This window comes from Pongo abelii, chromosome 6, assembly GCF_028885655.2.
Source record: "Pongo abelii isolate AG06213 chromosome 6, NHGRI_mPonAbe1-v2.0_pri, whole genome shotgun sequence".
NCBI classification, from domain to species: Eukaryota; Metazoa; Chordata; class Mammalia; order Primates; family Hominidae; genus Pongo; species Pongo abelii.
The window spans coordinates 143155199-143183005 of NC_071991.2; the positions used below are offsets into that span (position 1 = coordinate 143155199).

Consider the following 27807-nt stretch of genomic DNA (forward strand, 5'->3'; position numbering starts at 1 on the left):
AGAACAGTGCCCCTTGTAAGCAGGAAGCAGTTAAGATCAGTCTTTGTCCTTATCCTTGTTTGTACTTCTTTAGAGTGGGGAATGAGACAGCCAAGTAAAAATGGCTCCCCAGAGAACCTCCGACTGGTCTTGCCCTGGGAGAACGGGGTGGAGCCAGGGAAGTTCACACCGTTTGCAGAGGAGAGAAGCCTGGCCTCATGCGTTCCAGCATGGTGAGGCAGAAGCCAGTAAACAGGCTTCCCTCTCACTCTGCTGAAAGTTTTTCTCTTTTTCCATTTTTGCCCAATAAATTCAATTTTTCTCACCCTTCTAGGTGTCCACAAGCCTAATATTTTCTGGTCATGTGACAAGAACCTGGTTTTTAGCTGAACGAAGGAGAAAGTCCTGCAAGAGAGGAAACTTAACTGCTTTTATAAAAGCAAACAACAATAACAAAAACGCCCTTCAGACTTAAACAATTAAGCTACAAATTCTGACTGCCATTACTAAATCAATGGTCTTCTGCCTCTCTTACATCTGACAAGATTGATGGCTTTATTTTCCAAGATGTGTTTCTATTTTCAAGACTAACCATGTTATTTATTATTTCTTGAATTTAATTTTTAGAGGGCAGTTTTACCCCGTTTATCTAAATTTAGCTTTCTCTTCATCTCCTCAGTTCTGACCAGATTGGTAAGAAGAGCTGGGGACGGTGATGAGAACAGTCATCAGGTGGGCAGAACCATATGAAAACCTTTCCAGAAATGGGTGGAGATGGCTTTCTGTTTTCTTTCTGTTGTTGCTGTCATGGTGGTAAGAACACTTAACTTGAGATCTACCTTCTTAACAAATTCATAGGTACACAATACAGTATTGTTAAATACAAGCACAAGATTGTACAGCAAATCTCTAGAACTTGCTCATCTTACATAGCTGAATCTTGAAAGCCACTGAAGATCAACCCTCCACCATTTCCCCTCAGCCCTAGCACTGCCAACTGCCCTATTACTCTGTTTCCCTGAGTTGGATTAGTTTACATATCTGATGGAAGAGGAATCATGCAGTATTTATAGACTGGTTTGGAGATTGGTTTGTATTACTTAACATGAGGTCCTCCAGGTTTATTCATGCTGTCGCATATGGCAGGATTTCTTTTATTTTTAAAGCTGAATAATATTTTATTGTAGGTATATACAACATCTTGTTTATCTACTTATTCTATTGATATATATTCATGCCGTTTCCATATCTTGGCTGTTGTGAACAGTACTACAATAAACAGGAGTGTACATATCTCTTTGATATTTTCTTTTTAATTATTGTAGATATATACCCAAAAGTTGGATTACTGGATCCCACAGTAATTTTATTTAAAATTTTTTAGGAAACTTCATAATATTTTCCATAGCAGCTGTACAATTTTTCATTCCTATCAACAGTGTATAAGGATTCCGATTTCTCCTCATCCTCATTAAAACTTGGTATCTTTTTAAAACAGTGGCCATTATAACACATGTAAAGTGTTACTGTGGTTTTGATTTGCATTTCCCTGATAATTAGTGATGTAGAGCATTTTTCTCATATCTGTTCGTTATTTGTATGTATTCTTCAGAGAAATGTCTATTCAAATATTTTGCCAATTTTTAAATCAAGTTATTTTGTTGTTATTGAGTTGCAGAAATTTTTAGTGTATTTTGGATATTAACAAAAATATCCAAATATTTGTTTACAAATATTTTCTTCCATTCTGTAGGTTGCCTTTTCACTTTGTTGATTGCTTTCTATGGTGTACAGAAGCTTTTTAGTTTGAAATGTTGAAGTAGCCCTATTTGTCTATTTTTGCCTCTGTTTCTTGTACTTTTGTGATCATAACCAGAAAGTCATTACCAAAATCAATGTCATAAGACTTTTTCCCTGTTTTCTTCTAAGAGTTTTGCAATTTTAGCTCTTACATTTACATCTTTAATCCAGTTGGAGTTGATTTCTGTGTAAGTTATTAGGGCACATTTTATTCTTTTGCATGTGAATATCCAGTATCTAAATATTTGTTGAAAAGATTATCCTTTTCCCATTGCATGTTCTTGGCTCCTTGTTGAAGATCATTGGCTATGGAGTGCAGTAAATAATGCATTGGGCTTTCAGAAGCTTGATGTGTTCCAAGCATAGAAAGAACATTCCCTCTAGTGTATAGACGTACCATAATTACATAGGATATTTTGTAATATTACATAGAAGACAAAAATATTACATAATTACATAGAAGAGAAAAACTAAGAAATGACCTAGGTAAACGATCTGCAACAACTTTCCCCCCCACTTCTCGTTTTACCACCTGATTAAAAGTTACACCTAGGAAAACATCCACTCTATTAATATAATTATAATGTTCCCCTTTAGGCCATTTAAATCTTCTTGCCAAATGTACAAAAATGACACTTTTTTCATGCAAAAATATAATGTTATAAAAGATATACCTTAAAAAGTGGAAGTCTTTCATCATCCATTTCCCAGAAATAACTACATACATCAATGAACTGTATATTATTCAAGAATTGTATTTATGTGGTAATATAATTTGCATTAATACCTAATTTTATCCAGAAATGAGGACATAAATATATGTATTACTTTACAGCACTTAACTAAAACATACAGGACAATTTGTTTCATGTTAGAAAATGTAAATTTTAAAATTATTTTTTATGAATTTATAATATTTCTACATGTCGATAGAATGCAGTTCCTAAATATAATTTATTATGATCTATGTGCTAGTGGTTTTATATTTCTGGTTTTGTACTTTTACGAACATTTTTGCTTAGAAGCCTTAAAATGTGTGGATGGCCTCATGACTCTGTGCTTGTGCTTGTGCTAGTGCAAAAGTCTTGCTGTCTCTTCTGTATATTATCCATATTTGGTTGCTGTATCTGAGGGAGTTGTACCCAATTTCTTCAATGGCCTCTATTGTAATTATCATAATAATCCAAAACATAGAGAAATCCAGGAGAATGCCTAGAGCCAAACCTCTACTTGATGCCAGAGATCACTGTTCCCCAGTTCACTGCTAGTACTCCAGTTTACTAAAATTTAATTGAGTCTTTTTATCTACATAATGGTGATAATCCTGGCAATTATGATGACAGGGACTATGTATTGAGTATCTAATATATTAGTATCATATTTTAATTAAATATTATTACTTTCTTAACATAACAAACCAATGAAAGGATCTATTACTAACTCAATTTTACAAAACAAAAATGTGAAGATAGAAGAAACTAATGCTGTTGTTCAGGATTAAATAATTAGGAAGTGGTAATACTGTGATTCAAGCCAATAAAATTAGAATTGATAAAAAGTAAAACTTTAGGCCTATTTATAGTTGTAGAGCTCCACAAGGAATCCCAAAAGACTGCATACTATTTTCACTTACCTTTACTATGTTTCACTGGGAGATTTCTTACATTAATTCCCAGATTGTTGGTTGAGACCAAATTATATTGGTTTGGTTAGAGAATTTGACAAGCACATAAATAATTCAATATATTTCAGTTAATAGCATAGCAATGTATAAAGAATTATGAGGCCAAAAGAAGAAAGATCATATTTTATTGAGCCTAGAAAAGTACACACAGTAGTTATACAATATCTTACAAATCAATACTGGGAGATCAGGAAAGATTCATGATAAAGCAATGGTGTTAGCACCACATTAGTATGTTCCAAAAATTCCTGGCAACTCTGGAATGGAAATGTGGTTTGGATTGTGGTGTTGAGATCAGTTACACTGAAAGAGAATCAAATGATCCTAAGGATCTAGAATTACAAATAAAAAATTCTAACTAGCATTTGGAGAAATACAGGATTTTAAAATCCAAATGAATAGGGAATTCCAAGCAAACCCAACCTACCGAGAGCTACTATTAAATACTAAAAAAGGGTATTATAACAGAGGAAGTTGAAGAATTGTAAAAATCTCAGAAAATTATTACTAGACTGGGCAGGGTAGAAACTGATGCTAGAACTGTGTCCGAAATTGGTGGGTTCTTGGTCTCACTGACTTCAAGAATGAAGCCGTGGACCCTCGCAGTGAGTGTTACAGTTAAGGTGGCGTGTCCGGAGTTTGTGCCTTCTGATGTTCGGATGTGTTTGGAGTTTCTTTCTTCTGGTGGATTCGTGCTCTTGCTGGCTTCAGGAGTGAAGCTGCAGACCTTCGTGGTGAGTGTTATAGCTCTTAAGGCAGCACATCTGGAGTTGTTGGTTCCTCCCGGTGGGTTCGTGGTCTCACTGGCCTCAGGAGAGAAGCTACAAACCTTAGCCATGAGTGTTACAGCTCATAAAGGCAGTGTGGACCCAAAGAGTGAACAGCAGCAAGATTTACTGCAAAGAGCAAAAGAACAAAACTTCCACAGTATGGAAGGGGACCCCAGTGGGTTGCCATTGCTGGCTCTGGGAGCCTGTTTTTATTCTCTTATCTGGCCCCACCCACATCCTGCTGATTGGTCCATTTTACAGAGAGCCGATTGGTCTGTTTTACAGAGAGCTGATTGGTCCGTTTTGACAGGGTGCCGATTGGTGTATTTACAATCCCTTAGCTACACATAAAGGGTCTCCAAGTCCCCACCAAAGTAGCTAGACACAGAGTGTCCACTGGTGCATTCACAAACCCTGAGCTAGACACAGGGTGCTAATTGGTGTGTTTACAAACCTTGAGCTAGATACAGAGCGCCCATTGGTGTATTTACAATCCCTTAGCTAGACATAAAGGTTCTCCAGGTCCCCACCAGACTCAGGAGCCCAGCTAGCTTCACCCAGTGGATCCCCCACCAGGGGCCGCAGGTGGAGCTGCCTGCCAGTCTCGCGCCTTGTGACGGCACTCCTCAGCCGTTGGGTGGTCCATGAGACTGGGCGCTTTGGAGCAGGGGGCGGCGCTTGTCAGGGAGGCTCCAGCTGCGCAGGAGCCCACGGTATGGCGGGAGGCTCAGGCATGGCGGGCTGCAGGTTTGGAGCCCTGCACCGCCGGGAGGCAGCTAAGACCCGGCAAGAAGTCGAATACAGCAGCTGCGGGCCCAGGTGCTAAGCCCCTCACTGCCGCTGGCCGGCGGGGCCCGCGAGCCCACGCCCACCCGGAACTCGCGCTGGCCGGCAAGCACCGCGCGCATCCCCGGTTCCCGCCCGTGCCTCTTCCTCCACACCTACCCGCAAGCTGAGGGAGCCGGCTCCGGCCTTGGCCAGCCCAGAAAGGGGCTCCCACAGTGCAGCAGCGGGCTGAAGGGCTCCTCAAGCGCGGCCAGAGTGGGCGCCAAGGCCGAGGAGGCGCCCAGAGCGAGCGAGGACTGAGGGCTGCCAACATGCTGTCACCTCTCAGAACAGTGGTTATATACTGAAACTGTAGGAACAGCAAAGAGATTAAAGATCAAGTAAAGAGCAACAAAGGTAAGTAGGAAAACTCTGTTTCATTTCAGGAAAGAATATATGCTCTGATTGGTTTATTCATTATTTATTTCATTTGTCCAATGCACATTGCTGTGCTACTTAGCGGCATACAATAGTTAACTGCATTTAAACAAGATAAATAAGCGAATTCTAAAATAAATGAAAATGCAGTAAATGCTATCATTGAGTAAGTATAGAGATTCTTCCAGCACATAGCAACAGGATATCAAGTTGGGTCTAAGAAAAAAACCCACAGGTATTGATATTTACAACGATGTTTGAAATATAAAACCTAGGAAACGGAGGGGAGTGAAAACAAGTGCATTGAAGTTAGTATAATCATGGAGGCAAGCAGGCAAGTTGGAGTTCAGCATACCGAACACCCTATGCAGCAGAAGTCAAGCGCAGCTGATTCTGAAAATTACCTGGAACATATTTAGATACACAGACTCTAGGATTTCTGATTTTTAATGTTCAGAATTGGTGTCTTGGAGAATATACATTTTAATAACCCCCAACCTACCTTTTCTGATGTAGTCAGTCACCTTCTCAGTGCATAGAACCACACTCTGAAAGTTCCATCGTGCAGAAATTAACAATTTAGGGCCAAGCATAAACGGATCAAGGACGGAGTAGCTGTAAAGCTAAGTCAGTCTGGAACTTTGAGCAGCCAAAGCATAGGAAGGTGAACAGAGCAGGTGTAAGGAGGTCCTTGGGAGCCTCTCCAGTACTGACTGTCAGGCTCAGGCTGCTTTGTATAAGGTGTCAGTTCTATAACCTGGGTATCAATTAAAATAAGAGCAGATTTTGCAGAAAAGACAATCAATGTCTTTAAGGTGTGTTTTACCTGAATTTAACTGGAGGCTATTTCAAATTAGCAGAGGCATAAAAACGGAAAAAATTACAATGGATAAGGACACAGTAGGCTTTTTGAGTATCCAATTTAAATGAATGCAGCTGCAACTGTTTGTGGAGATGCTGACAGGGTGACATGAATCACTAACTTGCGTGTCTGGGCTAAGTAATAGGGAATGGAAGAATTGACCTGATTAAAGTTGTATTGCCATTGGAATGTTGGTGTGAGATTAGTTTCGGTCATTTCACTTGTGATGGAGTTAACCAGCTGATGTGACTCAGAAGATAGATTGCATCTCAATGTCTTATAGTTTACACGCTAAAGAATTCTTCCTCAGCGCAAGTTCAAGGTGAAATGCCTTCTTAGTCTATAGCTGCAAGCATGACTTGTTTAACTTAGAAGAAACGTATGGAATTGATATCAATTGTAATACTGATGCAATGTGGTTTGACTGCGGCCATTTAAATCATCTGTTCCCTTCACATAACCACCTTTGGGGGCAATCAACTTATTGTGGTGCAAAAGTCATCGCGGTGTTTGCCATTACTTTTAATGACAAAAACCGCGATGACTTTTGCACCAACCTAACATGTAAGCAGAATAACTATTATGAAACCATGTTTGTACTTGTATTGTCAAATTCTGTTGCTTCAGTGGGTTTTCTTCAAGTAATTTTTCTTGAAAAATAAAGCTATTTGACAGTTTTTCTCAAGGACCATGTCTATATAGGCAATGGAAACTGGAGAACTAGACTACTATCCACTGAATATAATAAATCATATTATAAGTCAAGGCCAGCTCTATGCAAATTGAACAATTTGTCCATGTTTCTCCATGAAGCCCCTGATCTCTTCCTGAACAAAGAGCCCACTATTTTAATAGAAGGTCTCTTCTATCCCTAATCAAAACTGATTTCACTGAGCCCCAAACTATCCAAGGATATTATATTTAAAAAATAACAAAGTAAAGTGTTAAAAATTACAAGACAATTATTTGCATTTTAACTAAAATAAAGTATGAGAACGTACGTACATTTTAACCTGCTAGAAAGTGATTTGAGTGGTCAGATTTTGCCTGAATAATTTGCCTAACATACCCTCATTTCCCTAATTTGCAGTATTTTAACCTGAGTCACTTAATTTCTTATATTAGAAACAAATGGTATTCAATAAATGATTCTTCCTGGAGCAGAATAAGCAGATGACTGCCTTAGAGTCAGTCCAGGGCTGGTTTCTCCAGCAACCCAGGCACACTTCATCCTCAGTGCTTTTTGCACTTGCTGTCCCTTCAAAGTTTAGATATCCTTATACCTTTCTCCTTTGAGTGTTTATGCAAATGCTTTCTTCTCAAAATTTTCAGGATGATCTTGAAAGCTTAACCCATCAACTACTCCCTGAAATTCTTAATCCCACCATTCTATTTTTTGCTTAATACTACTCACTAATATAGTGTGTATTTTATACATTGCTTGTTGTCTGTTTCGCTCATTACAATGTGAGTAAGCCTACTGAGAACAAGATTCATTGATTTGCTTATTTCTGTAACCCTAGACCCCAGAGGAGGGCTTGAGATATAGCTGACACTATTTTGAAATGATTATATAGTCACAGAAAGTTACACAGAAGTACATAGAGTTCTTGGGTATGAGACCTCACTCATGGGTTCATCTTGCATAAATAAAATACAGTACGAATACCAGAAAACTGAGACTAGGTATAATGTGTGTATATAGTTCAATGTCAGTTGATCACATGTGTAGACTTGTATAATCACCACCAAAATCAAGATACAGAACTATTGCTATTTCATCAAAACCATGTCTCCCTCCTGCTACCTGTTAATAGTCACTCTTACTTACCCTTACTATTCCTAACACTCAACAACCACTAATATGTTTTCTTTCATCATTTTGTCATTTTGAGAATGTTATATACATGGAAACACGTAGTATGTGACCTTTTGAGGTTGTTTTTTTTTAAAGTTCTATAATGACCTTGAGACCCATCTAAATTACTGCATGAATCAATTGCCTGTTCTTTTACACTGCTGAGTAAAATTCCATGGTATTTATAGAGCATAGTTTGTTTAAACACTCACCAATTAAAAGACACGTTGGTTGTGTCCAAATTTTTGCTACTACAAATAAAGCTAGTATGAGCGTTCATGTACAGGTTGTGGGGACCTATGTTTTCTTTTATCTGGGATAAATGTTTAGAACTATAATCATTGGGCATTGGTAAGTATATGTTCAGTGGTTTTAAGAAGCCTGCCCAACAATTTTCCAGAGTGGCTGTATCATTTTGCATTCCCACAAATAATGTATTAGAGATCAAGTTCCTTTACATCTTCCACATTATTTGGTATTGTATCTGTATTTTATTTTAGTTGTCAGAATAGGCATGTAGCAATATCTCATTATGGTTTTAATTTGAATTTCATTAATGGCTATTGATAATAAAGGATTTTTCATGTGCTTATTTGTCATTTATATATCATTATTGGGAAAATGTCTCATCCTGACTTTTATAATTAGATTTTTTTTTTACTTTTGAGTTTTGAGAGTTCTTTATGTATCCTAGATATGAGTATTTCATTATTTAGTTTGCAATTTTTTCTGTTTTCAGCTTTTTAAAAATTCTTTTAACAGAATCTTTAATGAAAAAGGATAATTTTGATAAAGTTTAACACACAGATATTTTTATTTTATGAATTGTAATTTGAGAGTTATGACTAAAAATTCTTCACTAGGCTGTGTGTTCTAAACTTTTTATCCTATATTTTGTTTTAAAAGTTTTATATTAAGTTTATAATCTACTTTGGACTATTGTATAAGTTGAGATTTAAGTAAAAGCTCACTTGTCCCCTTATGGACATACAATTACTTCAGTACCATTTGTTGCAAAGATTATCTTTTCTTCTATAATTTGCTTTTGAACTTTTGTCAAAAATCACTTCACTTTACTTATATGGATTTATATCTGAATTTTCTACTTTGTTTCTGTGGTCTAAGTATGTATTGCACCATGATTACCAGACAGTTTTGATAACTGTGGCTATTTAATAAGTAGCGAAATTGGGTAGACTGATTTCTTTCATTTTATCCTTCTTTAAAATATATTTTTCTAATCAACTTCCTTTCCCTTTTCATATAAATTTTAAAATAATCTGACTGTACTTTAAAAATCTTGCTAGAGTTTTGCTAGAAATTGTTTTATTCCTGTAAATCAGTTTGGGGAAAATTAACATTTTTACTTATTGATTCTTCAAATCTATAAACACGATAATTCTTCAATATGTATGTTTTCTTTGCACTCTTTCCTGAACATTATATAGTTAAACAATTGTATAAATTTGTATAATTTCTGTATTGTTTCTTAGATTCACATATAAGTATTTACTTTTTGGATAATCGTAAATGTTGATTGGAAATATATAGAAATATAATTTACTTTTGGATATTGATCTTTTATCCAGTGGTCTTGTTTAACTGACTTTTTTTTTTCTTTTTTTTGAGACGGACTCTCACTCTGTCACCCATGCTGGAGTGCAGTGGTGCAATCTCGGCTCACTGAAACCTCTGCCTCTCGGGTTCAAGCAATTCTCCTGCCTCAGCCTCCTGAGTAGCTGCGGTTACAGGCGTGCACCACCATGCCGGGCTAATTTTTGTGTTTCTACTAGAGACAGGGTTTCATCATGTTGGTCAGGCTGATCTCAAACTCCTGATCTCGTGATCCACCTGTCTCGTGATCCACCTGTCTCAGCCTCCAAATAACTCACTTATTAATTTTAGGATTTACTTTTATAAATTCTTGGGGATTTCCTACACAGCTACCTTGTCTTCAATTAGAGACAGTTTTATTTTTCCTTAGAATAATTTATTTAATAGTTATAGAGCTATTTAAAACATCTATTTCATACTGGCTGTCTTGATACAGTTTTTGTTTTTGAGGAATTCATTTATTTCATCTAAGTATTCAGGATGGTTATTTGTGTTATTACCTTATTATGCTTTTGCTACCTGCAGAACCTCTATAGCCCTACTTTCAATCTTGAAATTGTTAATTTCCATCTTCTCTCATTTTTTTGGTCAGTTTTGCTAGACGTTTGGTAATTTTATTGATCTTTTCAAAAAGCCCGGTTTTCTTGTTATTTTTCTGTATTGATTTTAGTTTTCAGTTTCATTGATTCCTGCTGTTATACTTATTTTTTCCGTTCTTTCTGCTTGCTTTGGGTTTATTTACCTCTTCTTTTGTTTGTTTCTTCAAATGCAAGTTTAGATTATCAATCTGAGATTTTTTTCTTGTTTTCTTTTTAGTGTAAGCATTTAGTGCTATAAAATTTCTCTCAGCACTGTTTTAATTGTGTCCCCAAAATTTGAATAGGTTTTATTTTTATTTGTATTCACCTAAGTGTATTTTAAAAATTTTCCTTTGAGACTTCCTCTTTGACTAATGGATTATTTAAGGGTAAGTGGTTTAATTTCTAAGTGTTTGGGGATTTCCCTGTTTTCTATTATTCATTCCTAGCCTGATTCCATTGTAGTTGGAGAGTATTCTCTGAGTGATTTCAAATTTTTTAGAAGTGTTGAGGTTTGTTTTATTCACTAGGATATAGTATATCTTGGCATTTGTTGCATAGATACTTAAACAGAATGTATATTCTGATATTTGTGGTTGCAATATTGTATAATGTTGATTATATACTGTTGGGTGATGATAATGTTGAATTATTCTCTATCCTTACTGATTTTCTTATTTCCAGAGAGATTAGTTTTGCCAATAATTATTGAGAGAAGGGTGTTGGAATCTTAGGTTATAATTGTGGATTTGTCATTTTTTAAAAATTTCTGTTCTATAAGTTATTTCTTCACATATTTTTGCAGCATTTTGGTTCATACACATTTAAGATTGCTGTTGTTTTGGATTGATTTTATTAGGTTTTATGTCTCTTTCTGTCTTGTAATTTTCTTTGCTTTGATGTCTACTTTGGCATTAATACAACCATTGCTATTTCATTTGAGTTAATATTTTTACAATCCATTTTTTATCATATTTTTACTTTTAAGCTGGGTGTATAATTATATTTAAAGTGAGTTTTCTGTACAGATAGCATTTAGTTCAGTCATGTTATTAATCACTGTGACATTCTCTTTTGCTTGAATATTTCTACCATTTACATTTAATATAATTATTGATAATTTTAGGACTTAAATCTGCCATTTTTGTGTTTGTTTTCTGTTTGTTCTCATTGTTTTCCTATTCTTACCTTTCTGTGGGTTACTTGAACAATTTTGGTTTTGAGTGTATTTCTTTGTATAGCTACTTAGCAGTTTCTCTAGGTGTTACATATATACTTATTGCATTTATACACAAACACACATACATAAAATATTATCACAGTCTATTGGTATCAGTATTTTACCTGTTGGAGTAAAATATAGACAGCTTACTTTCCTTTATGTGTCTTTAACCTCTTTCATTATAATATAATTGTCTTAAATATTTCTGCTGCTTATATTTAGAATTCCATTAGGCAGTATTATAATTTTCTGCTTTAACCAGCAAGTATTATTTAGAAATTTGATGAGGAGATTTAGTCATATTGAATTTATTCATATGCTTGTTTTACAGTATTCTTTTTGATTTTCCAATGATTTTATCATTTTCTCTCTGTTTAAATAAATAACTTTTTTAAGCTATTAGAATATATCACTTGGTAACAAATTCTCCTAGTTTTACTTCATTTGATCATATCTTGGATTTTCCCTTTATTACTAAAGTATGTTTTCTGGCTACTGGTAACATATTTTTTTTCATCAACTTTCAGAAGTTGAACAATGATGTGTCTTGCATTTGATTATTCTGTTAGGATTTCACTCAGCTCCTTCACTGGTAGATTATGCACTTTATCAAATTGAAGAAGTTTTAGCATATTTTGAGCCCCATCCTCTTTCTATTTGCCTTCTGGGATTTCAGATTTTTTGTTACAGTCTCACATGTCCCTCAGACTCTGTTATTTTTTTTTTCCAGTGTATTTTCTCACTCTCGTTCAGACTTTGCAATTTCTATTATTCTATTTTCCCGTTCAATGATGCTTTCCTCTGTCTCATTCATTCTGCTGTTTAATCCATCCATTGGATTTTAAAATTTCTATTATTGTATGTCTTCTGTACTAAAGTTTCTATTTGGTTCCTCTTTATATCTTCTATTTCTTTACTAATGTTTTCCATTTATCTTATGACATGTCTGTTATTTGCAAATTTGTTTCAAAGCATGAAGCTGCCTCATAATTTCAAGATGAAAGTGGAAGTCCAGGGTTCCCACTTAGCCTCCATTTATACCCAAAGGGGAAGAAAGGTGGCCCTTATCACTGCTGAGCCTGAGCCGGGGTAACATTTCAGACTCTCTTCTAGGCCTCTTTAGAAACCTCCCTGACTGTGAAGAGGAAAGGGCCTTTCTTTACTTCTCCCACCATTGCCTCCATTGACACTGTAAGAGTTGGGATCATTACTGGTAGAGGTAATGAGAGTTCCAACTTTTCACTCAGTCTCCTCTGACACCACTGAAGTTAGGAAGGGGAGAGTTGCTTCAAGAATGCTGGATGGGGATAGAGTTTAGGCTCCCCACCTAGCTCAAGTGACACCTTGAGGGCTGTGTCATTTTGTATTTCCATGTTCCTGACTTTTCTAGTACCCAGTATGGCTTACATGTGTCTTAATAAAAACTCAGGGTACTGATTACCATATCATTTGCAAGGGCCTGAAATCCTAGTCTCTGACTTTTTTCAGCACCATTCAAATCATCTTACGATTCTTTTGTATATAAATTTGTATAATACTCAGGGTTTTTAGCTGTGCTTAGTAGGAGAAATAGTAAGAAGTACATCTATTCCATCTTTTCCAATAATGGAAAATTTCATAAAACAAATGTTAAGTACCTCACCAAACAACACCCAATGAAAATAGTTTTAAAAATTAAGTAGCATATAAATATTCCATTTCTGAATTTTATCTAAGGTAAACTGATTCAGCTAATAAAACATTCTCAGGATTGAGTTAATTATTTGCATTTAATGATATTTTAAAGTCTTTTGGTTGTTAATTTCTTTTTCAGTGCTTTCTTTGCTTTCCTTCTGTAAGTCTCTGACTCAATAACAATATTGTGCTAACAATTTTTGAGTTTTTAAAAAGTGGAGCTTGTTAAACCAAAATTGCTATTACTCTCATGAATCATAGTCTGCAACACTTTAAGGATTATCCAAATAATGGCCAATGTAACCCTTTTCTAATATCATGTTTCATCTTTTGTATATAAGATAGGGAAAGAAGAAAGCTCTATTATAAATTTGCAGTAACTTAACTAGTTATTAATAATCGAGGAAGTCTTTCCCAAAACACACTTTTAAATTTCATTTATTTGATGTCACAGAGGTAATTTATTTGCCTGGAAAATGAGAAATTAATGAGAGTATCGTGTGTGTGTGTGTGTGTGTGTGTGTGTGTGTGTGTGTGCGTGCATATGCATATTACTGTTAGGGGAACTGAAGTTAAAGAGAAAATGAGAAAGGATAGCTTATATAGTACCAAAAATAATTTATCTAGAAATTCAAAATTTTGTACTTCAGTTACTACAAATTAACCATTTCTAGTACCAGTACCTTAACATCACACCAATGGCACACATCGTGCTGGAAGATCACAATTTAAACAGTGTGCAGTTTTTACTAGTGGAAATAAAGTTGCAATGTTTCTCATTTTTCCACATGATCGTGTGTAAAAGCATTTCTTGGGAGTAATCTAGAAATAAGATTGCTGACAAGTGAGCAATCAGCATCTTTAATATTATTAGCTATTCTCAAATTAGATATTAAAATAATTACAGCAATTTAGGCTCAAAATAAGTATATACAATTTCTCTTTATTTGATATCCAGACCAATGCTTTGCATCAAAAACCTTCAACTTTGCTGGTTAAAATGATGAGCATGAAATAATGTATTATGCTTTAAAACTATTTGCCTTTCTCTAATTGCTCATGAGATTGAACATGTGTATGTATACACACATATATATGTATATATATCTATGCCATCTCATTTTCTTTTAGTTTCTCTTTTTATGTGATTTTTACACTTTTCTATTGGACTGACATTTTCTTGAGAATTTGTCTTTTTTTTTTTTCTGTTTGCCATGTAGTAATACTTTAATGATCTTTTGAAGTAATGTATGTTTTATCTTCTTGCTGTGTATAACTTATTTTTTCACTTTGTATATGGGGTCATTTCTGTGAGATTTTTAATGTAGCCAAATTTACTAGTGATTTTATTTATGGTTTTTGCTTTCTAAGCTATTTCTTTAATATATCTTCTTTTTGAGTTCATAAAGATATATTTTATATAATTTTTTTCTAAAAATTCCAGATCTTTGTTTCTCCACTTAGGTTTTAAATCCACTTTCAATTTATTTTCATGTGTGATATTACCCTGAGGCGTTAGAAATGGTATTCATTCTCTTGTTGCATGACAAATTATCATCAATTTAGCACCTTAAAAATTCATTCATTTATTATTGCACAGTTCTCTAAATCAAAAGTCTGGGTAGCCATTGCTGAGTCTCTATCTAAGGTCTCACAAGGTTTAGAACCAGGTGTTACTGAAGGGGACTCACATCTGGAAGCACTGGGGAAGAATGTACTTCTAGCTCATTCAAGTAACTGGCAGTATCTAGTGAAACTCTGTTATAGAACCAAGGTCCTTATGTTTTTCTTGAGTATCAACTGGGGATCACCCTCAACTTTTAGAGGCCACTCAGGTCCTTTCCATGTGAACTTCATCTTTCAGCCAGCAATGGAATCTCTCTCGGTCTCTGCCTCTCTCTCTCTATCTCTCTCTCTCTCTCAGCATAGCATTCGTGCATATCGATTTTTGATTTCCTTTATTATCATCCAAAGAAAACTCTGCTTTTAAGGTCAATTGATTAGTAACCCTAATTACATCTGAAAAAATGCATTTGTCACATAACATAACCTAATGGTGGATATAATACCAGGGAATGAAGTTCAGTGGGGCCATCTTGGGATTCTGCCTATTGCATAAGTGGGATAAATTTGGGACCAAATTATTTTAAATTTACTCTGCGTTTCCTGTTTGAATCTTATCCACAGGGAGCTGAGAGGGAAATTGAGATAGTCTTAGGCTACATGTTCCTAGAAGCATTTAAAACATATATTGAAATATTTTTAAAATAATGTTTTGGTCTTGTGATAGAGTCAGAAATACAATATTTGAGCATGTTTTTACCTTAATTTTAAAAACTCTCCTCTTTACATGTCTATTATTAGTGTATTTAACTTAATAATTAACACAGAAGTCAATGACATATACTATATTCTTAACTTTTGTTGGAGAGAGAGATGACTTTGAATAAATATACATGCCATACTGAATTTAAGGTAGTAATTCAATTATGAGCATGTTGATAAGATAGGAAAAAGATAGAACAGATGTGCATGTGCATTTAGCGTCTCAGAAATTAAGCTTCTGCAGGAAACTTTAGGCTTTTCTTGTTTTTAGTTCTAACAAATGCAACGAAGTGAATTTTTGTAATGAACTCGTATACCTCTGGAGCTCCTTAAATTATTGTTTTGATTTCATATAAAGTGAACATTGCATGCAAGAGTGACCTTGGGATGTTTTCTCTGAACACGTATCCACAAATCCTTGATCTAATACAAATAATTGAAATGAGTGAGCCATGATTTACTTTCAAATTGAATTATGTGGCATTTCAAGGGAATGGATATAATGTAAATATATATACACATGTGTATGTGTGTGTGTGTGTGTGTATATATATATACACACACACACACACACTTTCTTTTTCTACTTCTTTCTTTGTTCTCAAGGACTTTCTTTCTATAGACTTGGGCCCTAGAGATCAACTAGCTAACGTAATCATTCAAATGTAAAGTCAGTAAAATCTGCCAAGGTAAAATGACTTACCTAAAATTGCACTGAGCTGATTCTCGGATCTAGGCCATGTGGCTTAGCCTTGTCTTCTGTGACATTATTCTGGCTCACCAAGTCATTCAATTTATAACTGTACTTATATAACACAAATTAGACGGTTATAAATCATTTGTTAAATTTCAGAGGACTGAATTAGTGAATATCTGGGGCAAAAAATGTTATGCTGAGAAAATCCTGAATTTGTTTTAACCTAATTTCCCTCTAACATGAATGGAAAATAAATTTGTCTGTAATTAAGTTGATTTTTAGTTCTTTCCTACCTTTTCTTTAGACACATGATCGAACTTTGAATAAGCTTAAGTGAAATATGGTAATAATACAACTGTACTTTTTTATTCTTGATTTTCCTTTTCATAGAATTGATGTTTTTATCTCTCTGATAGTTAAAGCAATGGGATGGTCTACATATTTTATTCATATAATTACTGCAAACAAATATAGTTTAGCCTTTGTTATAAAAAAATCGTGCTCCCTATTACTCTGAAACACTTGCACACTTTTGTTTGTTTTGTTTGTTTGTTTGTTTCACTGAAAGATGACCTTATCATCTTTGGAGGCAATGCATCAACCTTCACTCCTTAACTACAGTTATCCTGCAAACTCCCCACTCCAAGACTTTTCTTACCTTTACAGGCTCATCTCTTATGTAAAGTCATATTTCAGGGTTCTTATTACTTTAGCTGCTGCTTGTCAGAAAAATTAAAAAAGTGAGCATGTTGGTTTAACAGTATTGAGAGCCCACAAAAATACCATGCTGGTGCATGTTAACATGCAATTAGCCCTACTTGAAGCCTAGGCTAAATTACTACTCAATTAATGTGGGACAGACAAGAAGGGGTTGATGGAGAAAAATATTCAAGAGCAGATGTAACCCCATACTCCAGAGTATCGATTTATCCTGCTGAAACAGTTTAATGGAGAAATTTATCACTCACCCCAATTAATGTGAACGTGGTATAAAAAATAAATTAGGAGCTAGAAGCCAGGAGGTCATATGAACATTATAATATAGTTGTATTATAAGGGATAAGAACTTGAACCAACTAATTAGCAATAGGAATGAAGAGCCTGTTTTAAAAGGGAAAAAGGCGAGTCTTAATGATTAAATAGGTAGAGGATTCAAGTAGACAGAAGAGCAAAAGACAAGTATGTTGCTCTATTCTTATGGACCAGAGAGAAAAGTGATGACATTACAAATAGGAAATTCTGAAAAAAAAAAAAAAAAAAAAAAACACGGTTTGAGAGAGAAGAAAGTTTGTTTTAATATATATTCATTAAGGGACATGGTGGTAAGAATGCAAATCTTATTAACCCCTAGTCACTTAGGAATAAAAACAAAAATACGACTTTTTAAAATAAGAATGGCAGGTGGTTTCTAAGTTCCATGCGACTTACAAACAAAACTGAATGTTAAAATATATTTTTTAAAATATACAGCTTTAATTCTTTTTATTAAAATATGTTTCCCTCAACTTGCTGACAACTAAGAAAATTTTCAATTTTCTTCTTTATGTCTTCATTGACCCACTGGTCATTCAGGAGCATATTGTTTAATTTCCATGTGTTTGTATGGTTACCAAAATTCCTCTTGTTACTGATTTCTAGTTTTATTCCATTGTGATCAAAGAAGATGCTAAATATTATTTTAAATTTTTTGAATGTTTTAAGACTTGTTTTTTTGACTTAACATATGGTCTACTCTTAAAAATGATCAATCTGCTGAGGAGAGGAAAGTGTATTCTGCAGCCGTCAGACGAAATGTTCTGCAAATGTCTATTAGATCCATTGGTTCTATAGTGAGAATTAGCTGTGAAGTTTCTTTGTTGATTTTCTGTCTGGAAGATCGGTTCATTGCTGAAAGTGGGGTGTTGAAGTCTCCCTCTATTATTGTTTTGGGTTCTATTTCTTGCTTTAGCTCTAACAATATTTGCTTTAATATTTGCATCACCTTTAGAGGCAACACATCAACCTTTGCTCCTTAACTACGTTTATCCTCCAAACTCTCTACCCCAAGACTTTTCTCACATTTACAGGCTCGTCTCTTACATAAAGTCATATTTCAGGGTTCTCATTACTTTTGCACTAGATATTTTGCCCAGATATTATCTAATAATATTATTAGATATTATTATTTGATAATGGGTGCTCCAGGGTTGGGTAAATGTATATGTACACTTTTATATTTTCTTGCTGAATTGACTGCTTTGTCATTACGTAGTGGCCTTATTTGTCTCTTCTTATAGTTTTGTCTTGAAATCTATTTTGCCTGATAGAAGTACAACTACTACTGCTCTTTGTTTTGGTTTCTACTGGCATGTAATATCTTTTTCCATCCATTTATTTTCTGGCTATGTGTATCTTTACAGGTGAAATGTGTTTCTTGTAGGCAATTGATCACTGGTTCTTATTATTTTATTGATTCAACCACGTGGTGTTTTTTGATTTGAGTTTAGTCCATTTACATTCAATGTTATTATTGATGAGTAAGGATGTAGTCCTGGCATTTTGTTATTTTTTTTCTGATTGTTTTATGGTCTTTTTCTCCTCTGGCATTTAATTTGTTGCTTCTTTTTTTGTGTGTATTCATTGTATGTTTTTTGATTGGAGGTTACCATGAGGCTTGTATATACTATCTTATAACCCATTATTTTAAGCTGATAACAACTTAGCATTGTTTGGATGAAGAAACAAACAAGCAAAAAGAAAACTAATAAAAACTCTAAACCTTAACATTGTACCTTAACATTGTACCTCCAGTTTTTAACTTTTTATTGTTTTGTTTATATCTTATTGTACTATCTATATCTTGAAAAGTTGTTACAGTTATTTTTTATTGATTCATCATTTAGTCTTTCTACTTAAGATAAGACTAGTTAATACACTACAGTTACAACATTATAATATTCTGTGTTTTTCGTGTACTTAGCAGTGAGTTTTGTGCCTTCAAATGATTTCTTATTGCTCATTAACGTCCTTTCATTTCTGATTTACTTACTCCTTCTAGCACTTCTTCTATGACAGGTCTGGAGTTGACCTCAGCTTTCATTTGTCTGAGAAATTCTTTATTTCTCCTTCATGTTTGAAATATGTATTTATTATTCTAGGGTAAACATTTTTTTTCTTTCAGTACTTTAAGTATGTCATGCTGCTCTCTCCTGGTCTATAAGGTTTCCACTGAAAAGTTTGCAGCCAGACCATTGTATGTTATTTGTCTCTTTTTCCCTGCTATTTTTAGAATCTTTTCTTTATCCTTGACTTCTGGGAATTTTATTATTAAATGGCTTGAGGTAGTCTTATTTGGGTTAAATCTGCTTGGTATTCTATCATCTTCTTGTATGTGGGTATTAATATCTTTCTCTAGGTTTGGAAACTCCTCTGTAATTATTCCTTAGGATAAACTTACCACTCTTACGTCTTTCTCTACTTTCTCTTTAATGCCAATAACTCTTAAATTCACCCTTTTGAGGCTATTTTCTGGATCCTGTAGATGTGCTTAATTGTTTTTCTCTTTTTTTCTTTTGTCTCCTCTGACTGTGTATTTTCAAATGGCCTGTCTTCAAGCTCACTAATGCTTTTTTGTACTTGATCAATCCTGCTATTAAAAAACTAATGCTAGCTGCGGTATGTCAATTGAATTTTTCAGTTCCAGAATTTCCACTTGATTCTTTTCAATTGTTTCTATTTGTTACATTTATCTGATAGAATTCTGAATTCCTTCTCTGTGTTATCTTGAACTTCTTTGAGTTTCCTTAAAGCAGCTATTTTGAATTATCTGTCTGAAAGGTCACATATCTCTGTTTCTCCAGGATTGGTCACTGGTGCATTATTTAGCTCATTTGTTGAAGTCATGGTTTCCTGGATAGTCTTGATGCTTGTAGATGCTTGTCTGTGTCTGGGTACTGAAGAGTTAGGTATTTATTGTAGTTTTCACAGTCCTGGCTTATTTGTACTTGTTCTTCTTGGGAAAGCTTTCCAGGTATTTGAAAGGACTTAGATGTTGTGATCTAACTTATAATGGGGGGGCATCCCAAGCCCAGTAATGCTGTGGTTTTTGCAGACTTGTAGAGGTATCACCTTGGTGGTCTTGTATAAGATCTGGGTTACCAGGCAGAAGCTCTTGTTCTCTTCCCTTTTTTTCTCCTAAACAAATGGAGTCTCTCTCTTTGTACTGAAACACATGAAGCTACGGATGGGTTGACACAAGAAGCCCTTTGACCACCACCACTGGGACTGGGCTGTGTCAGGCCTAAAGCCAGGATAGCAGTGGGTCTTGCCCAAGGCCCACTGTAACCACAACTTGGCTATTGCCTGTATTTATTCAGGGCCCTGCGGATCTACAATCAGCTCGCATCCTTCCCTTCAGGTTGACGAGTTTCTCTGGGCCCCAAGTGGGTCCAGAGTTGCCCTAAGGGAGCCAGGGACTATAGTCAAAAGCCTTAGAAGTCTACCTGGTGTACTGTTCTACTGACCTGGTGTCCTGTTGTACTCTGGCTGAGCTGGTACTCAAACCACGAGATGCAGTCCTTCCCATGTTTCCCTCTCCTTTCCACAGGCAAAGGAACCTCACCTCATGGCCACCACCACCACAGACCCACAGGGAGTACTGCCATGCTACAGTCCATGTTCTCCTCAGGCCCCAGGAACCTCCAGTCAGCTTGTAAATGCTACCTCACTTGGGACTCTCCTTTTATAGCAGTAAGCTTCCCTCTGAATGTCCAAGACCCAAGGCCTGGAATAAGGAACTCCAAGAGCCCACTTGGTGCTATACCTGTGGCCAAGCTGGTACCTAATGTGCAAGAAAAAGTCCTCATTGCTTTTCCCTCTGCTTTTCTCAAGCAGAAGGAACTCATCTCATTACTACCACAGCTAGGAATATGCTGAGTCTCACATGAAGCCAGTGAGTCTCAGAGTCTCACCCAAGGTCCACAGTTTACCACTTAGGTATCGATGCTGGCTATTCAGGGCCTAAGAGCTCCCTAGTCAGCAGGTAATGACTCCTGTCTGAAATGGGCTCTTCCCTTCAAGTTAGCAGTTTCCCCTCTGGACCAGGATGTATCTAGAAATTTTATTTGGGAGCTAGGGCCTGGAGAGATGGCTTTACAACTGTGACTGGTGTTCTGTCCTGCTGTGGCTGAGCCAGTATCCAAGATGCAAGACAAAGTTCTCTTTACTCTTCGCTCTCCTCTTCACAAGCAAAAGGAAGGAGTCTCTTTTGGAGCTGTGAGCTGTGCAGCCCCAGCTATAATCACTGTATATAAGTATTTTTTGAGACCTTGCTTTCAATTCGGTATACCTAAAAGTAGAATTGCTGGGACATATGGTAATTCTATGTTTAACTCTTTGGGAAACTGTCAAACTATTTTCCACAGGTACTACACCATTTTAAATTTCCACTATCAATGCATTTTTCATCATGTTTATAGGTTAATTTCATTGGATAGAGCATTCTAGGTTAGTGTTTTATTTTTCTTAAAGCTTTAAATATTTCATTCTGTTCTTTTCTTGTTTGCATGTAATTCTTATCCTTGTTTATCTATAGGTAACTTTTTTTTAGCACCCTGGCAGGTGTCTCAGTAGGTCTTATGTCCCCCAGATCCACCAACTCTGAGCCCAGTTAAGCACTTGGACTTCCCTATGAGTTGCAGCCCTTGTGTCCTAGACCACCTTTAAAGTTTTGTAGTGCCCCAGGACACTTTAGGCCACGGTAATGAGGCTTCCTGGAACTCAAGTTCCAATTGCCAGAATGTGCGATTCCTCTCTAGGCTGGTTTAAATGCTTCCTCTGTTGGTGCACATCAGCTGAGTTCAGCCTAGTTGTGCTTTCTGCTGTGACAGAATAGCATTGAGCCAAAGGTAGTATCTAACAATTGCTATGTTCTCTCTCTCCCAAGAGCACAGATTGTCTCTCTGTGCCATACAGGCACTGTTGCAGAATCAGGGAGGAGTGCTGACAGTGACTGAAGACTCTCTTTCCTACCTCTTTCAGTGATATGAAGTTACTTTGAGTGCTCCTCTGATATTTTATTCTTACAATGGTGCTTTTTTTGTGTAGTTAGTTGATACATTGGTTTTCTGGTGAGGGGAGGATCAGTGGAGGCTTCAGCCATCTTGCTCCTCTGCTGCCTTCATTGCTGACAACTAAGAAAAAGATTTTGGGAGCCTACACTAGTCAGAGAGGGCCCTACATGATTCCTCCTCACTCACTCAAGTCCAGCCACATAAGCCTACTTGGTATTTCTGTATTATATTATGCTTGCTGTTAACACAGGGCCTTTGCACTGGCTTCTTCCTGTGCATGGCAAATTTGCCTGATACCCACATGGCTAATCCCTTCCCCATCTACAACTCTTTGCTGAAAAAACCCTTCTGAAAATATCTATAGTGACCACCTTTTAAAAAATCTCACCCTAGCCCACACCCAGTTCTTAATCTTCATACCATCGGACACCTTAATTTTCTTTTCTATAACACTTGCCACTTTCTGACATGCAGATAAGATAATTATCTTATGTTTATTTGGCATTGTTACCTCACCTGCTCAAATTCAAACTTCATTCCGTCAGGATCTTTGTGTTTTGGCCATTAGAAACCTTACACTTTCCTAAGCACATGGTAGACACAATGTATATTTGTTCAACAGCAATTGAATGGATTCTTTAGGTTTCGATAAACTTTTCTGTTTTCTTGTTCTTTCTATACACATTAAAATGCATTTTGCTTTTGGAAACACTGTTGGTATCTGTATATAAGACACATAACATAACTTTAAATTGCATTAATATTATATTAAAATTATTAAAGCTAGCATAAGTTGACCACTTTCATATGTTCCAATAATTTATATAGAAGGCTTATATGTAATAACTCACTTAATTCTCAAAACAATTGTATGTTAGATCCATATAGGCACTAGGCCTTCAACTTTCCAGAGGGCACTTGACAGAACCAGGCTTGAAACCCAACTCATAGGTACTATGCAACATTGAGATACTTCCTAGAGCATTGGCATGGAGCTACTAACATTTCTTTAAAGAGAAATGGTATTGAATATTTATAAAAACTCACATTTGTTAGGCAACAATACTTCATTGTATACTGTATGAGCAGAAAGATAATTTAATATTTTTCTTGAGTCATAAATATATTCTTTTTTATATAAATACAATCTTAAGGCTTCATTATCATTATTGGTTTTGAGCTATGAGATATTCCAATAGAGATAGCCATTAAGCATCTGGAATTTTAATCTAGAGATTAGATTGGTGTAAGACTAATCTTATACCAATTAAAATTATTTATATTCCTATCACTATTTTAAAGACTCACACATTCAAGAATACATTCTTGTAGTTCTTTGAACACTTACTTATTCAATGGATACTTCTATTTTAAATTCTGGGATACATATGCAGGACGTGCAGGTTTGTTAAATAGGTAAACTTATGCCATGGTGGTTTGCTGCACCTGTCAACCCATCACCTAGGTATTCAGACCCGCATTAGCTATTTATCCTGATCCTCTCCCTCCAGCTAACCTCCCCCAACAACAGGCCCCAGTATATGTTGTTCCCCTCTCTACGTCTATGTGTTCTCATGTGGTGTTTGGTTTTTTCTGTTCCGGCATTAGTTTGCTGAGGATAATGGCTTCCAGCTCCATTCATATCCCTGCAAAGAGCATGATCTTGTTTCTTTTTATGGCTTCATCGTATTCTGTGGTGTATATGTACCACGGTTTCTTTATCCAGTCTATGATTGATGGGCATTTGGGTTGATTCCATGTCTTTGCTATTTATAATAGCACTACAATGAACACACACAGGCATGCATCTTTAGAATAGAATGATTTATATTCATTTGGGTATATACCCAGTAATGGGGATGCTGGGTCAAACAGTATTTCTGGTTCTAAGTCTTTTAGGAATCACCATACTGTCTTCCACAATGGTTGAACTAATTTACATTCCCACCAACAGTGTGAAAGGGTTCCTATTTCTCCACAGCCTCACCAGCATCTGTTGTTTCTTGACATTTTGATAATCACCATTCTGAATGGTTTTGATTTACATTTTTCTAATGATCAGTGATGTTAAACTTTTTTTCATATGTTGTTGACCACATAAATGTCTTCTTATGAGAAATGTCTGTTCATGTCCTTTGCCCACTTTTTAATGTTTTTTTCTTGTAAATTTGTTTAAGTTCCTTGTAGATTCTAGATGTTAGACCTTTGTCAGATAGATTGCAAAAAAGATTTTCTTTCATTCTGTAGGATGTCTCTCCATTTAATGTTAGTTTTTTTTGCTGTATAGAAGTTCTTTAGTTTAATTAGATCCCATTTGTCAATTTTTGCTTTTGTTGCAATTGCTTTGGTGTTTTCATCTTGAAATCTTTGACAGTGCCTATTTCCTGAGTGAGACTGGCTAGGTTGTCTTCCAGGGTTTTTATAGTTTTGGTTCTTACATGTAAGTCTTTTATCCACTTTGAGTTAATTTTTGTATAAGGTGTAGGACGGGGTCCAGATTCAATTTTCAGCATATGGCTAGTCAGTTTTCCCAGCACCATTTATTAAATAGGGAATCATTTCCCCATTGTTTGTTTTTGCCAGGATTGTCAAAAAAAATCAGATGGTTGTAGATATGTAGTCTTATTTCTGAGATCTTCATTCTGTTCCATTTATCTATGTGTCTGTTTTTGTACTAGTACCATGCTTTTTGGTCACTGTAGCCTTGTAGTATATTTTGAAGTCAGGTAGCGTGGTGCCTCAAGCTTTGTTTTCTTTTTGCTTAGGATTGCATAGGCTATACAGGCTCTTTTATGGTTCCATATGAATTTAAAAGTAGGTCTTTTTCTAATTTTGTGAAGAATGTCAATGGTAGTTTAATGGAAATAGCATTTAATCTATAAATTACTTTAGGCAGTATGGCCATTTTCATGATATTCATTCTTTCTATTCATGAGCATGGAATTTTTGTATTTGTTTGTGTCCTCTCTGATTTCCTTGAAGAGTAGTTCGTAGTTCTACTTGAAGAGGTTCTTCACTTCACTTGAGAGCTGTATTCCTAGGTATTTTATTTTCTTTGTAGCAGTTGTGAATGGGAGTCCATTCATGATTTGGCTCTCTGCATTTCTACTGTTGGTGTATAGAAATGCTTGTGATATTTGCTTGATTTTGTATTCTGAAACTTTGCTGAAGTTGCTTATCAGCTTAAGAAGCTTTTGGGCTGAGAACATGGGGTTTTCTAGATATAGGATCATGTCATCTGCAAACAAAAACAGTTCGACCTGATGTCAGTGGGAACATTCCTACATAAGGTGTCTGGCAACCCCTTTTGGGTGGTCTCACCCAATCAGGAGGCAAAGGATCAGGGACCTGCTTAAGGAAGGATTCTGGCTGCCCCTTGGTGGAGGAGGCGCACTATGCTGGAGGAATCCCATTCATCTGGACTGCCTGGATTTTTCAGAGCCAGGAGGGTGAAAGTCTGCTGATTTGCAGAGACAGCAGCTGCCCCTCCCAACAGGGGCTCAGGTTCCAGGGAGCTCAGAGTTCTATCACTAAAACCCTGGCTGGAGTTGCTAAAATTCCTGCAGGGAAGCCCCACCTGGTGAGGAGGGATGGGTCAGGGTCTGGCCTAAAGAGGCAGTCTGGCCACGATTTTCCACAGCTGCTGTGCTGCGCTGTGGGGGACTCCTCCTTGGTCCAAACCATCCAGTCTCCCCAGCACCGGCAGAGAAAAAAACGGCTGACTTGAGCTGCAGTGATGGCTGCTACCCCTCCCCCAGGGAGCTCAGTCATCTTAGGCAGGAAGCAGACACAGCCATGATGCCCATCCCTTCCCATAGGAACTTGGTAGTCTTAGGCAGTCTTCAGCCAAGTGGCTGCCCAGAATCTGCACAGCTCTGTGCTTGGGACTCAAGGTCCTGGTGGCATGAGCTCATGAGGGGGCTCACCTGGTCCACAGATTGCAGAGATCTGTGGAAAAAGCATTATTTCCTGGGCAGGGTAGCACGATCACTCACCACCTCCCTTGGCTGGGGATGGGAGCTCCCCTGGCCTCATGTGGCTCCCAGGTGGGCCGTTGCGCCACCCTGCTTCTCCTCACTCTCCGAGAGTCGCACCAACTGCCTAGTCAGTGCCAGTGAGAGAACCTGGATACCTCAGTTGCCAGTGTGGGATTCACTAATCATTTTCGTTCTTCTCAGTGGGAGCCTCTGGCCACAGTTGTTTCTAGTCAGCCGTCTTGGCCCCTCCTTCCCCAAATATTATTCCTAAAAATGGTTGTGTTTTCTTCATAGGCTAAACCAAGCAAAATAAAATGAAGTACTGTCTTTAATATTTTCATAAATAGGCTAATATTAAAATTATATTATGATTTAAGGCAATATTCAAATGAAAGATTCAGCCATAATCTGGTAAGGTTTCATTGATTGTTATAGATCATACACTATTTTAAATTAGAAATCGGTGGGAATATTTTCTAAATCTTAAAATATTCACTCCCAAGGAAACTTAGATTGAAGTCAAAGTGTTAATATAAAGGAGAAAATTCCCAAAAATCTTATAGAAAGTTCTTTAAGTTTATTTCTCACTGCTCATTTTTAACTAAGTTAAGGAATAGAATATTAAACCCCAGACAGAATCTATTCCTGGGGCTTTTAGGATCTACCTTAAGTTAAAATGCATTAATCATCTTCTGAGAAGTTCTTTTCTTACAAAATAGGACTATATTTTCAAGACCAGGGAACTTCACATAAAGTGTTGAGCTCTGAGCCCCTTGTCTAATAATGTAACGCCTAAAATCAAATTTATTCGTTTGCTCTCAAAATCTCAAGAAATGATAGAAAAAGTGATATATGTTTGTCCTAATGCATAGTCTTTTCTGATTTAGCTATTCGTAAGAGAACTTGGTGGAAACGGTTGTTTTTAAAGTATGTGCATTATGGCTAAATGAAATCCCTATTTAATCCAGAAACATGTTCTACAAGTTCTTTACATATGACTTATTTTAAACAAAGGAAAACATAATTGGTGACAAATGTTCAAAAGACAATGAGATAAGAAACAGTAGACAAGTTCAAAAATACCAAGGCAGGACAATGTATGCAACAAACAACTTTACAACATTGTTATAATGATAGCTTATTAAAAATATTGCTGATATTAAGTCACACATTTTTTATTCATATGGTTTTAAAAAATGCATTAGAATTATCAGAGATATAGAAAGACGTGGAGAACAAAAGATAGGTTTATTTACTTAAATAGTAAAAATTATATGCAGAGATTATATATTATGACCCATACCCCATTAAAATACATTTTTTAAAAATTTCCATTTCCTCCTTTCAATAGAGAGAGAGCGAGTAGGGGCAGGGAAGAGAGAACAGTTAAATGCAACAAAAACATTTTTTTTTTATGAGCACGATTTTTTTTAATGCTGTTTTAACCTGAGTTCTGAAGAAAACTAAGTTTTATAAAGCAGTGAAACAGATATGTCTTATTTTGAGTTTCCCCT

General features: G+C 36.0%; 1 long non-coding RNA gene across 1 annotated transcript in view; it reads left to right on the top strand.

Moving 5' to 3' along the window:
* Nucleotides 1–4885: 4885 nt before the first annotated feature.
* The window catches only part of LOC129060513 (uncharacterized), a 257216-nt gene continuing 234294 nt past the window's right edge, over nucleotides 4886–27807 (top strand). The window contains exon 1 of the long non-coding RNA XR_008527299.1: nucleotides 4886–5415. This is a non-coding gene — a long non-coding RNA (uncharacterized LOC129060513). The remainder of the gene's footprint in view (nucleotides 5416–27807) is intronic.